We start from the raw sequence: 15611 nt of genomic DNA, 5'->3' as shown, positions 1-15611 counted from the left end.
ACGAAGGAGTAGCATGAAAGTCACATAGATCACTATGAATAAGTTCTAAGGTCTTAGATACCCTTTTTATATCCTTAAAAGGTTGTCTAGTTATCTTAGTTAACATGCAAGTTTTACATTGTTCAAGATTTGGATCAAAACTTGGAATTAACTCATCTATAAACATATCATTCATTCTCTTGTAATGAACATGTCCTAGACGTGCATGCCATAAACCAGAATTATTAGAACTAGAACTAATCATGCAAGTAGAATTCATGGCATTGGGAACTTTCTTGAGATTAAGCATAAACATACTATCGTATGAATACTCAAAACCAATAAACACACCACCTTTAGACAATATATATTTGTCACTTTCAAACACTTGTTTATACCCACATTTATACAATATGGGACTAGATATAAGATTCTTATGCAAGTTAGGTACATACAATACATTATAAAGAGTAATCATTTTTTCAGAGCTAAACTCCAATACAACATTTCCATAACCAACAACATTAGCAATAGATTCGTTGCCCATATGCAAGACATCCTTTTCTGGTTCAAATGACTTGAACCATTCACGATCCTTGCATGCATGGAAAGTTGCACCCGAATCTACCCACCATCCAATTGTATCATCCCGTACATAGAATGCATCTGAAATATGTGAAACATAGTTCTTAATTGGAATAGTCACAAAGTCAGAATTTTGACCTTGATTAGGAGTAGGATCCTTTGATCTTTGACCCGCACCCGATGTGCTCCCTCCTTCTACCATCTTAACTTTGTAATCCCTCTTAAATTGACCGGGTTTGCCACATTTCCAACAAGACTTTTTGTCCTTCTTATTGGACGCATTCTTGTTGCCATCAACCTTTCGTTTCTTGTTGTTTGATTTTTTGTTGAATTTGTTCCCATGGGACTTATCTTCAATCATGTTAATTGAAGAAGATACCACTTCTTTACTCTTTTTCTTGCCACTATCTAGTGCCCGAATTGATTCCTCAATTCTCAAATGACTACCCAACTCATTCAAATTCACATATTCTTTCTTGTGTTTGAGTGTGTGTTTAAAATCTTGCCATGAAGATGGCAATTTATCAAATATGGATGAGACCGAGAAAGTTTCATCCATACTTATGTTATGTTGGGTAAATTTCCCCAAGATCCTAAGGATCTCATGGAATTGTTCCATGATGGGCCTAGTATCAACAATCTTGTAATTGTTAAAGTTGCTAACAAGAAATTTCTTGCTAGAAGCATCATCGGCCATATAATTGGCCTCCAATTTATCCCAAAGTTCCTTTGTCAATTCAACCGAATTGTAAACATCAAATAAAACATCGGACATACCGTTTAGAATGTGACCACGATACATCAAGTCATCATTGTCCCATTTGCTCCTTAACCGGGCTTGTTCCATAGTCTCATCATCCGATTAGTGGGCCTTGTGTAGTGACCCGAACTTTTCCATGATTATATATTAAATGAAAACTATATTTACATGATTAAATGTTTTTAACATGTTAAGCAATCAAACTTGTTAAGACTTGATTAATTGAAACGGATTTTGTGTTAACATTTGACCACCCAGTTTGTCTGATGATTCACGAACGTTATAACTTGTATATGACATGATAATTATATATATTATTAAGTGTGTTAACAATGAACTACATATGTAAAAACAAGTTTACTAACTTAAGAATTTCGAAACGAGACATATATGTAACGATTATCGTTGTAACGACATTTTAATGTATATATATCATATTAAGATATATTCATTGTTGGTGTATTAAGATGTATTAGTATACTTTTGAAAGACTTCAAGACACATATCAAAGTACTTCTACTTAGCAAAAATGCTTACAATTACATTTCCATTCATTTTCATCAACAATTCTACTCGTAGTCATTCAGTATTCGTACCCGTATTATACACAGCTTCTAGGCGTACTTACTATGGGTATATACTAACAGGAACTAGCATGGGATTTTACTCTTGATTATGTCATTCATGACTAATCAAATTTAACTTCTACCATGAACTAGTCAACTAACTAGAACTCCTTTTAACCTCACTCACCACTCACCATTCACCACTCACCAATCAATCCATTTCACTTCCAATTCTCTTTCTAATTCTCTCTAAACACACACACACTCTTAGGAATGAAATTTCCAGTAAACTAATCATCATCTTCATCAAAAAAAATTACTTCAAGAATCAAGCTATAATCATCATAGGAAGAACACTTCAAAAATCCTTTCAATTTGCTAGTTTACTTTCAATCTTGAAAATCCATTCCAAGTAATCATCTAAGATCAAGAAACCTTTGTTAATTATAGTAGGTTATCTTTTTTATTCAAGGTAATATTCATATCAAAACTTTGATTCGATTTCTATAACTATAAACTATCTTAATTTTAGTAATAATCTTACTTGAACTTGTTTTCGTGTCATGATTCTACTTCAAGAACTTTCAAGCCATCCAAGATCCTTTGAAGCTAGATCATTTTTTGTCACTTCCAGTAGGTTTACCTACTATAATTGAGGTATTAATGATGTTCATAACATCATTCGATTCATATATATATATATATATATATATATATATATATATATATATATATATATATATATATATATATATAACTATCTTATTCGAAGATTTAAACTTGTAATCACTAGAACATAGTTTAGTTAATTCTAAACTTGTTCGCAAACAAAGTTAATCCTTCTAACTTGACTTTTAAAATCAACTAAACACATGTTCTATATCTACATGATATGCTAGCTTAATGATTTATAACCTGGAAACACGAAGAACACTGTAAAAACGGACATACAAAGTCGTAGTTAAACCGGGGGCTGTTTTGGGTTGGATAATTAAAAACTATGATAACCTTTGAATTAAAAGTTTTTCTTTTGGGAAAATGATATTTCTTATGAACATGAAACTATATCCAAAAATCATGGTTAAACTCAAAGTGGAAGTATGCTTTTCAAAATGGTCATCAAGACGTCGTTCTTTCGACTGAAATGACTACCTCTTACAAAAATGACTTGTAACCTGTATTTCCGACTATAAACTTATACTTTTTCTGTTTAGTTTCATGAATTTCGGTTCATTATGAAACCATAGCAACTTGAATCACTCAAAACGGATTTAAAACGAAGAAGTTATGGGTAAAACAAAATTGGATATTTTTGCTTGTTGTAGCTACGTGAAATTTGTAACAAATATATTCTAACCATAACTTAACTAACTTATATTGTATTATACATGTACTCTAACATATTATGTAACCTTGATAGACCATAGACACGTATACAATATTTTGACATATCATATCGACCCATCTATATATATTATTTGGAACAACCATAGACACTCTATATGCAGTAATGCTTGAGTTAGCTATACAGGGTTGAGGTTGATTCCAAAATAATATATATACTTTGAGTTGTGATCGAGTCTGAGACTTGTAGATACTGGGTCGTGGATTGATTCGAGATAATATATATTGATTTATTTCTGTACATCTAACTATGGACAACTAGTTGTAGATTACTAACGTTGGACCGCTAATTTAATAAACTTAAATCATTAAAACGTAATAAAAAAATATTGTGAATATATTTTTGATCATACTTTGATATATATGTATATATTTGTTATAGGTTCGTGAATCGATCCGTGGCCAAGTCTTAAATTCTTACGAAGTAAAAATCTGTGAAAGTGAGTTATAGTCCCACTTTTAAATTCTAATATTTTTGGGATGAGAATACATGCAGTTTTATAAATATTTTACAAAATAGACACAAGTACGCGAAGCTATATTTTATGGTTGAATGATCGAAATCAAATATGCCCCTTTTAGCTTGGTAGCCTAAGAATTAGGGAACGCGAATCCTAAAGGTAGATCTACGAGAACTAACAACCCCCATTCTGGAATTTGGAATGCTTTAGTACTTCGAGTTTATCATGTCCGATGAGTGTCCTGGAATGATGGGGATATTCTATATGCATCTTGTTAATGTCGGTTACCAGGTGTTCACCATATGAATGATTTTTATGCAGATTGCATGTTATTGAAAGATGAAATCTTGTGGTCTATTATTACAATTTGATAAATATATAGGTTAAACCTATAACTCACCAACATTTTTGTTGACGTTTAAAGCATGTTTATTCTCAGGTGATTATTAAGAGCTTCCGCTGTTGCATGCTAAATAAAGACAGGATTGGAGTCTGCATGCTTGTATAATATTGTTTAAAAATTGCATTCGAAGACTTAAGTTGTTGTGTAATATTATTGTAAACTATTATGTAATGGTCGTGTGAAAACGCTACATTTTAGATTATCATTATTTGATAATCTTCGTAATATTTTAAACCTTTATCGCAAATATAAAGGTTATGGTTTGTTTCAAAAATCGAATGCAGTCTTTGAAAAACGTCTCATATAGAGGTCAAAACCTCGCAACGAAATCAATTAATGTGAAACGTTTATAATTATTATGAACAGGTCATTTTAGTTGGTATCCGAGCGTTGGTCTTAGAGAACCAGAAATTTGCATTAGTGTGTCTTATCGAGTCTGTTAGGATGCATTAGTGAGTCTGAACTTCGACCGTGTTTTCTTTAAAAACGATTGCTTAACACTTTTTGTTGGAAACTACAAATTGTTAACATGTAAATATTATGTGATATATTAATCTCTTAACATGTTTGATATTGTGTGATAGATGTCTACCTCTAATACAAATTCCATTGACTCACCTAATAATAATGAAGAGTCGAATATATATTGGGAAAACTCACAAATTCCCGAAGAGGAACCGGAAGAAGAGGAACTGGAAGAAGAGGAAACGGAAGAAGAGGAGGTTCCGGAGGAGGAAATATTAGAAACCACTGAAAAACAGACAAATAAAAGAAAACCCTCAACCAATGGACCAAAATTAATAATGATCAATGGTGTTTCCGCCGAGGAAGTAAAATATTGGAAAGATTACCAATTTTCCGATGAATCGGATCCCGATGAGGATTCCGATGATGTTATAGAAATTACCCTGACCCAATTTGAAAAGGCAAAAGAAAATAATAAGGGAAAAGGCATCAAAATAGAGAAACCTAATTCCAACCCCGATGACCTCTATGTTAACATGAAATGTCCCGATGGGAAATACCGTCAACACCCATATTTCTTAAGTTTTAGCTATAACCCGGGAACATCTAAGCCACCAGGTTTTTCTAGACCATTTGTGAAAAGAACGGCTCGTATTAGGGGAGCACCATATATCCCTAGGAAATTAGCGAAACAAACCAAGTCCGAAGAAGAAAAAACAAATGAGTCGGAATAAAGAGTTGTAATCATGCGATGTATTATATGTAATATAGTGTGCTTGTGCTTTTATGATATATGTAAAAATTACTTGTGTTGTTTGTTAAGTATCTTTTATGAATCTAACCCTCGTCTATTTTTACAGTATAAAAACACAAAATGGATGTTAAGGATAGACAACCGAAAATTTTAGAAGACCTACCCGGGGACATGATTGATGAAATCTTGTCTAAAGTCGGTCAGAATTCGTCGGCACAATTATTTACGGCAAAATTAGTTTGTAGAACATTTGAAGAACGTTCCAGGCATGCCTTAGTTTATAAAAGGCTTTCTTTTGAAAAATGGGGTATATCACATTGGGGAGACCTTAAGTTACGTCGTGTTTTCTTTAAAGCGTTAAATGCGGGGAACCCAAGTGCAATTTTACGCTACGGGTTAAGAACCTATTTTGACTCAACATATCCCAACATAGGACTTCGTGCTTTAGAAAGAGCTTCTAACATGCAACATAAAGAAGCATGTTATGCTTACGGGTTAGTGATGTTCACTTCTCATCAAAGTGAGAAAAAGAACATCGGATTACAACTTTTAAGTAAAACCTTCCCACAAGTGACGGATTCGGTAGTTGGGGTGAGAAACAAGGTTTTTAGATTATTACGGGGCTGTTGGGCATTATGTAACCCCCGTCCTTTTGAAAACATTACTACATGCTTTCTTGTCAACGGCCACAACGGTTACGTTCCACAAGACCAAGGATGGGAGATTGTATTAATAAAACCAGAATGCATGACTTGCTTCTGGACGTATGAATTACGTGTCTTTATTGCTTTTGCTGAACGACTTGCGTATTAACTAGAATTATCTTCAAAACTGTCTTGTATCAAAGTTTTTGTGTGCTATATTTCATGATATATGTAAAATAGCGGTATTGTAAGTTTGTAAAATTTTGTATAAAAGGTTGAACGCGAAAAATTATGATCAGTTCTTCATATAGAATTGTAGTGGTTGAATTGTATATTAGCTACTAAGTATGAACTTAACGGGTAGTTAGTACCCGAATTAAAACTTATAAAACGCTAATATGAAGAAAAAGCTTTTACAAATGAGTTCATATTATGCTACGAGATACTATCGACTACTCTTAATGTTCTGTATGATTAACTTGATTCATTTGGCTATTTTGAAGGAAATGGCACCAACTACTCGACACACCATGAATATGAGCGAAGAGGAATTTCGTACCTTTCTTACTGCAAACATAGCCGCAGTACAGGCTACGCTACATACCAACAATAACTCTGAATCGAGCAATGCAGCTAACGGCGCAAGAAATTGTGTAGGATGCTCCTACAAAGAATTTACTGCCTGCAAACCTTTGGAATTTGATGAAACCGAAGGACCGATCGGATTGAAATGGTGGACCGAGAAGGTCGAATCGGTGTTTGCCATAAGTAAGTGTACTGAAGAATACAAAGTAAAGTACACTACGCATACCTTCACAGGTACTGCGTTAACATGGTGGAACACCTATCTCGAGCAGGTGGGACAAGATGCTGCCTACGCACTACCGTGGTCAGCATTCAAACAACTGATGAACGAGCAGTACCGTCAATAAGATCAAGGTAGAGCTTAGAGGGTTACAAACACAAGGATTTGACATTACCACGTATGAACGACGATTCACAGAATTGTGCCTATTGTGTCCGCGAGCGTTCGAAGATGAAGAAGAGAAGATCGACGCGTTTGTAAAAGGGTTACCAGAAAGGATTCAAGAAGATGTGAGTTTACACGAGCCCGCCTCCATACAAAAGGAAAGTCGAATGGCTCATAAACTCATAAATCAAATTGAGGGAAGAATTAAAGCGCATGCGGCCGAAGAAGCCAACACGAAACAACTCAAGAGAAAGTGGGAGGAAAACGGTGACAAGAGTCACCAGTACAACAACAACAACAATTACAACCACACTCGCAACAACTATCCCAACAACCGCAACATCAATCGCAACAACAACAATAGCAATCCCAACAACAACAACTACAACAAACGTCCCAACAACAACAACAACTACAACAATCATCCCAACAACAATAACAACCGCAACAACAACAATAATCAGAAACAGCCATGCCAAAGGTGTGAAGAGTACCACCAGAATGAGTTCTGCACGAAATTTTGCACCAAGTGTAAAAGAACTGGCCATGGTGCGAGAAAGTGTGAGGTCTACAGCCCAATGAATAACAGAAATAAAAGAACAGATAATGTCTGAACAAGTAATGCCGCCTTTGTTTGTTATGGATGTGGAAAATCGGGCCACGTTAGGAGTAATTTCCTGAACCCAGGGAAAAATAATGGGCAAGGTCGTGGAAGAGTTTTCAATATTAATACGGCAGAAGCGCAGGAAGACCCGGAGCTTGTTACGGGTACGTTTCTTATTGACAATAAATCTGCTTATGTTTTATTTGATTCGGGTGCGGATAGAAGCTATATGAGTAGAGATTTTTGTGCTAAATTAAGTTGTCCATTGACGCCCTTGGATAGTAAATTTTTACTCGAATTAGCAAACGGTAAATTAATTTCAGCAGATAATATATGTCGGAATCGGGAAATTAAACTGGTTATCGAAACATTTAAGATTGATTTGATACCAGTAGAGTTAGGGAGTTTTGATGTGATAATCGGCATGGACTGGTTGAAAGATGTGAAAGCAGAGATTGTTTGTTACAAAAATGCGATTCGCATCATGCGCGAAAAAGGAAAACCCTTAATGGTGTACGGAGAAAAGAGCAACGCGAAGCTAAATCTTATTAGTAATTTGAAGGCGGAAAAACTAATAAGAAAAGGTTGCTATGCCATTCTAGCACACATCGATGAAGTCAAACCCGAAGAAAAAAACATCAATGATGTTCCCGTCGCAAAAGAATTTCCCGATGTATTTCCGAAAGAATTACCGAGACTATCTCCACACCGATCCGTTGAATTTCAAATAGATCTCGTACCAGGAGCTGCACCAATAGCTCGTGCTCCATACAGACTCGCACCCAGCGAAATGAAAGAACTCCAAATCCAATTACAAGAACTTTTAGAGCGTGGTTTCATTCGACCAAGCACATCACCATGGGGAGCTCCTGTTTTGTTTGTCAAAAAGAAGGATGGTACATTCAGGTTGTGTATCGACTACCGAGAGTTGAACAAACTTACCATCAAGAACCGTTACCCACTACCGCGAATCGACGACTTATTTGATCAAATACAAGGCTCGTCGATTTATTCAAAGATCGATTTACGTTCCGGGTATCATCAAATGCGGGTGAAGGAGGATGATATTTCGAAGACTGCTTTCAGAACGTGTTACGGTCATTATGAGTTTATGGTTATGCCGTTTGGATTAACTAACGCACCAGCTGTGTTCATGGACCTCATGAACCGAGTGTGTGGACCATATCTTAACAAGTTTGTCATTGTTTTCATCGATGACATACTTATTTACTCAAAGAATGATCAAGAGCACCGAGAACATTTGAGAAAAGTGTTAGAATTGTTGAGGAAAGAAAAATTGTACGCTAAGTTTTCAAAGTGTGCATTTTGGTTGAAAGAAGTTCAATTCCTCGGTCACGTAGTAAACAAGGAAGGTATTCAGGTGGATCCGTCAAAAATTGAAACCATTGAAAACTGGGAAATCCTGAAAACTCCGAAGCATATACGCCAATTTTTAGGACTGGCTGGTTACTACAGAAGATTCAGCCAAGATTTTTCCAAAATAGTAAAACCCTTGACTGCATTAACGCATAAAAGGAAGAAATTTGAATGGAAGGATGAACAAGAGAAAGCTTTTCAATTGTTAAAGAAAAAGCTAACTACGGCACCTATATTATCATTGCCTGAAGGGAATGATGATTTTGTGATTTATTGTGACGCTTCAAAGCAAGGTCTCGGTTGTGTATTAATGCAACGAACGAAGTTAATTGCCTATGCGTCCAGACAACTGAAGATTCACGAGCAAAATTATACGACTCACGATTTGGAATTGGGCGCTATTGTTTTTGCATTAAAAACTTGGAGGCACTACTTATATGGGGTCAAAAGTATCATATATACCGACCACAAAAGTCTCCAACATATATTTAATCAGAAACAACTGAACATGAGGCAGCGTAGGTGGATTGAATTGTTAAATGATTACGATTTTGAGATTCGTTACCACCCGGGGAAGGCGAATGTGGTAGCCGACGCTTTGAGTAGAAAGGACAGAGAACCTATGCGGGTAAAAGTTATGAATATAATTATTCGTACTAACCTCACTACTCAAATAAAGGAGGCGCAACAGGGAGTTTTAAAATAGGGAAATTTGAAGAATGAAATACCCAAAGGTTCGGAGAAACATCTTAATATTAGGGAAGACGGAACCCGGTATAGGGATGAAAGAATCTGGGTACCAAAGTTTGGAGATGTGAGAGAAATAGTACTTAAGGAAGCACATAAAACTAGATACTCAATACATCCCGGAGCGGGAAAGATGTACAAAGATCTCAAGAAACACTTTTGGTGGTCGGGTATGAAAGCTGATATTGCTAAATACGTAGGAGAATGTTTGACGTGTTCTAAGGTCAAAGCTGAACATCAGAAACCATCAGGTCTGCTTCAACAACCTGAAATCCCAGAATGGAAATGGAAAACATTACCATGGATTTCATTACTAAATTGCCAAGGACTGCAAGTGGTTATGATACTATATGGGTAATAGTCGATCGCCTTACTAAGTTAGTACACTTTCTGCCAATGAGAGAAGATGATAAAATGGAGAAGTTAGCACGACTATACTTGAAAGAAGTCGTCTCCAGACATGGAATCCCAGTCTCTATTATCTCTGATAGGGATGGAAGATTTGTTTCAAGATTCTGGCAGACGTTGCAACAAGCATTGGGGACTCGTCTAGACATGAGTACTGCCTATCATCCACAAACTGTTGGGCAGAGTGAAAGAACGATACAGATACTTGAAGACATGCTACGAGCATGTGTTATTGATTTTGGAAATAGTTGGGATCGACATTTACCATTAGCAGAGTTTTCCTACAATAACAGTTATCACTCGAGTATTGAGATGGCACCGTTTGAAGCACTTTATAGTAGAAAGTGCAGGTCTCCTATTTTTTGGAGTGAAGTGGGGGATAGACAGATCACAGATCCGGAGATAATTCAAGAAACTACCGAAAAGATCATCCAAATTCAACAACGATTGAAAATCGCCCAAAGTCGACAAAAGAGCTACGCGGATATTAAAAGAAAAGATATAGAATTTGAAATTGGAGAGATGGTCATGCTTAAGGTTTCACCTTGGAAAGGCGTTGTTCGATTTGGTAAACGGGGGAAATTAAATCCAAGATACATTGGACCATTCAAGATTATTGATCGTGTCGGACCAGTAGCTTACCGACTTGATCTACCTCAACAACTCGCCGGGGTACATAACACTTTTCATGTCTCGAATCAGAAGAAATGTTTTGCTAAAGAAGATCTCACCATTCCGTTAGACGAAATCCAAATCAATGAAAAACTTCAATTCATGAAGAGCCCGTCGAAATAATGGATCGTGAGGTTAAAAGACTTAAGCAAAATAAAATACCAATTGTTAAGGTTCGATGGAATGCTCGTAGAGGACCCGAGTTCACCTGGGAACGTGAAGAACAGATGAAGAAGAAATACCCGCACTGATTTCCAGAAGATGCGTCAACACCTTCAACTGCTTAAAATTTTGGGACGAAATTTATTTAACGGGTAGGTACTGTAGTGACCCGAACTTTTCCATGATTATATATTAAATGAAAACTATATTTACATGATTAAATGTTTCCAACATGTTAAGCATTCAAACTTGTTAAGACTTGATTAATTGAAACGGATTTTGTGTTAACATTTAACCACCCAGTTTGTTCGATGATTCACGAACGTTATAACTTGTATATGACATGATAATTATATATATCATTAAGTGTGTTAACAATGAACTACATATGTAAAAACAAGTTTACTAACTTAAGAATTTCGAAACGAGACATATATGTAATGATTATCGTTGTAACGACATTTTAATGTATATATATCATATTAAGATATATTCATTGTTGGTGATTTGTGTCACCAATATGATTTAAGTGTAATGGGATTAATTTGTTAACCAAAATAACCTTAATAAATATCGAACAAGTTTGGGAAAGTGTGGAGTGCACACTTGTTTGAACCTATGGTAATTATGACGGGGGTTCGGGGGCAGCGCCCCGATAGCGGGGTCCAAGGGGTGGCAACCCCTGGCGATGACTTTAAAAATGTGTTAAAATTTGATTTAAAGCTTTCAACAAAATTAAATGAGATCGTTAACTTAAAGCTTTCAAAAAACAACACTTACATGTAACGACTAACGATGACTTAACGACTCAGTTAAAATGAATATACATGCAGTGTATTAAGATGTATTAGTACACCTTTTAAAGACTTCAAGACACATATCAAAGTACTTCTACTTAACAAAAATGCTTACAATTACATTTCCATTCATTTTCATCAACAATTCTACTCGTAGTCATTCAATATTCGTACCCGTATTATACACAGCTTCTAGGCGTACTTACTATGGGTATATACTAATAGGAACTAGCATGGGATTCCACTCTTGATTATGTCATTCATAACTAATCAAATTTAACTTCTACCATGAACTAGTCAACTAACTAGAACTCCTTTTAACCCCACTCACCACTCACCATTCACCACTCACCAATCAATCCATTTCACTTCCAATTCTCTTTCTAATTCTCTCTAAACACACACACACTCTTAGGAACGAAATTTCCAGTAAACTAATCATCATCTTCATCAAAAAAAATTAATTCAAGAATCAAGCTATAATCATCATAGGAAGAACACTTTGAAAATCCTTTCAAGTTTGCTAGTTTACTTTCAATCTTGCAAATCCATTCCAAGTAATCATCTAAGATCAAGAAACTTTTGTTAATTACAGTAGGTTATCTTTCTTATTCAAGGTAATATTCATATCAAAACTTTGATTCGATTTCTATAACTATAAACTATCTTAATTCGAGTAATAATCTTACTTGAACTTGTTTTCGTGTCATGATTCTACTTCAAGAACTTTCAAGCCATCCAAGATCCTTTGAAGCTAGATCATTTCTTGTCACTTCCAGTAGGTTTACCTACTATAATTGAGGTAGTAATGATGTTCATAACATCATTCGATTCATATATATATATAACTATCTTATTCGAAGATTTAAACTTGTAATCACTAGAACATAGTTTAGTTAATTCTAAACTTGTTCGCAAACAAAGTTAATCATTCTAACTTGACTTTTAAAATAAACTAAACACATGTTCTATATCTACATTATATGCTAACTTAATGATTTAAAACCTGGAAACACGAAGAACACTGTAAAATGGACATACGCCGTCGTAGTTAAACCGGGGGCTGTTTTGGGTTGAATAATTAAAAACTATGATAACCTTTGAATTAAAAGTTGTTCTTTTGGGAAAATGATATTTATTATGAACATGAAACTATATCCAAAAATCATGGTTAAACTCAAAGTGGAAGTATGCTTTTCAAAATGGTCATCAAGACGTCGTTCTTTCGACTGAAATGACTACCTCTTACAAAAATGACTTGTAACCTGTATTTCCGACTATAAACTTATACTTTTTCTGTTTAGTTTCATGAATTTCGGTTCATTATGAAACCATAGCAACTTGAATCACTCAAAACGGATTTAAAACGAAGAAGTTATGGGTAAAACAAAATTGGATATTTTTGCTTGTTGTAGCTACGTGAAATTTGTAACAAATATATTCTAACCATAACTTAACTAACTTATATTGTATTATACATGTACTCTAACATATTATGTAACCTTGATAGACCATAGACACGTATACAATATTTTGACATATCATATCGACCCATCTATATATATTATTTGGAACAACCATAGACACTCTATATGCAGTAATGCTTGAGTTAGCTATACAGGGTTGAGGTTGATTCCAAAATAATATATATACTTTGAGTTGTGATCGAGTCTGAGACTTGTAGATACTGGGTCGTGGATTGATTCGAGATAATATATATTGATTTATTTCTGTACATCTAACTATGGACAACTAGTTGTAGATTACTAACGTTGGACCTCTAATTTAATAAACTTAAATCATTAAAATGTAATAAAAAAATGTTGTGAATATATTTTTGATCATACTTTGATATATATGTATATTTTTGTTATAGGTTCGTGAATCGATCCGTGGCCAAGTCTTAAATTCCTACGAAGTAAAAATATGTGAACGTGAGTTATAGTCCCACTTTTAAAATCTAATATTTTTGGGATGAGAATACATGCAGTTTTATAAATGTTTTACAAAATAGACACAAGTACGTGAAACTACATTTTATGGTTGAATGATCGAAATCGAATATGCCCCTTTTAGCTTGGTAGCCTAAGAATTAGGGAACTGGCCCCTAATTGAAGCGAATCCTAAAGGTAGATCTACGGGAACTAACAACCCCCATTCTGGAATTTGGAATGCTTTAGTACTTCGAGTATATCATGTCCGATGAGTGTCCTGGAATGATGGGGATATTCTATATGCATCTTGTTAATGTCGGTTGCCAGGTGTTCACCATATGAATGATTTTTATGCAGATTGCATGTTATTGAAAGATGAAATCTTGTGGTCTATTATTACAATTTGATAAATATATATGTTAAACCTATAACTCACCAATATTTTTGTTGACGTTTAAAGCATGTTTATTCTCAGGTGATTATTAAGAGCTTCCGCTGTTGCATGCTAAATAAAGACAGGATTGGAGTCTGCATGCTTGTATAATATTGTTTAAAAATTTCATTCGAAGACTTAAGTTGTTGTGTAATATTATTGTAAACTATTATGTAATGGTCGTGTGAAAACGCTACATTTTAGATTATCATTATTTGATAATCTTCGTAATATTTTAAACCTTTATCGCAAATATAAAGGTTATGGTTTGTTTCAAAAATCGAATGCAGTCTTTGAAAGACGTCTCATATATAGGTCAAAACCTCGCAACGAAATCAATTAATATGAAACGTTTATAATTATTATGAACGGGTCATTTCACCTTGGAGTTGACAACACATACATCAATTTCAATGTAGTCAAAAGAAATTACATCTTCTTTTGCCATCTCCTAAAATCTGCCCCTTCAAACTTCTCCAATTTTGCAAACCTTGAGTCATCTCTTTCACCGTTTTCCCGGACATCATGAAAGTATTTTATTGATTTGTTAGGAAATATGGATTTCTCAATAGGATAATGTCACTGGATTGAAACTAGAATCGTGAAACACTTTCTCAATAAAGTATTTCGCCCCTATTGGTCTTGTGTTGCACGAAATCAATATTGGGATAAGACTAGTTCAACAATCTTTTCTAGACCAAGAAAAGTTGTTCTTGCAAAGTATAATGCAGGAAATGTTTGTTAATATGATGAGAGTGTGAGAGAAGAAAAAAATTCTAGAACCTTTTTTCAAATAAATGAGCATTCTATTTATAGTTGACCAAAAGGTGTGAATAAAGAGTCACAACCTTTTACATGTAACCATAATGAAATGGTACATCTCTTAGGAACCAACACCACTTATTTGGTGTATAAACATGTGTATTTAATGCTTAAAACCGTCCCAAACTGGCCAGGAAATGCCAAGCAACGTTTTGGACCAACATCCCTTTTGGGTAAAAAGGCACCTATTCAGATTTCATGTTATAAGCCGTGCCGCAGCTAGATGAGCCGCGCCTAGATGAGCCGCGTCGCGGCCTAACACTATACCTGATGTCCAAATTTTGCTAATTTCCCTGTAACCAATTTACCCTGCGTCGCGCCTCATATGGCCGCGGCGCGGCTTAGTGCTTCGTTCCAAAGTTCTGAAACAATCAAAATTCCTGATCCAAAAATACACTAGGTGCCGCGGCGCGGCTTAAACCTTGGTTTTTGAGGATCAGCCAATTTAAGCACTACTTAATCCAAGCTCAACTATACACTAAGTGATTGTTCTAACTCTTTACGAATGTGTACTCCACACTTCCCGGATTCGTATAGAGTATCAAGCAATCACTTCCATTCTAAACCTAGTAATCCAATAACCTAAAACATTGATTGTGTTGGATCACACTAAAATCACCAACACTAACAAGACCAGAATAACACTATGTAATATACCAATGGT

Source organism: Rutidosis leptorrhynchoides, chromosome 4, assembly GCF_046630445.1.
Source record: "Rutidosis leptorrhynchoides isolate AG116_Rl617_1_P2 chromosome 4, CSIRO_AGI_Rlap_v1, whole genome shotgun sequence".
Lineage (NCBI taxonomy): Eukaryota > Viridiplantae > Streptophyta > Magnoliopsida > Asterales > Asteraceae > Rutidosis > Rutidosis leptorrhynchoides.
This window is presented reverse-complemented; position numbering follows the sequence as displayed.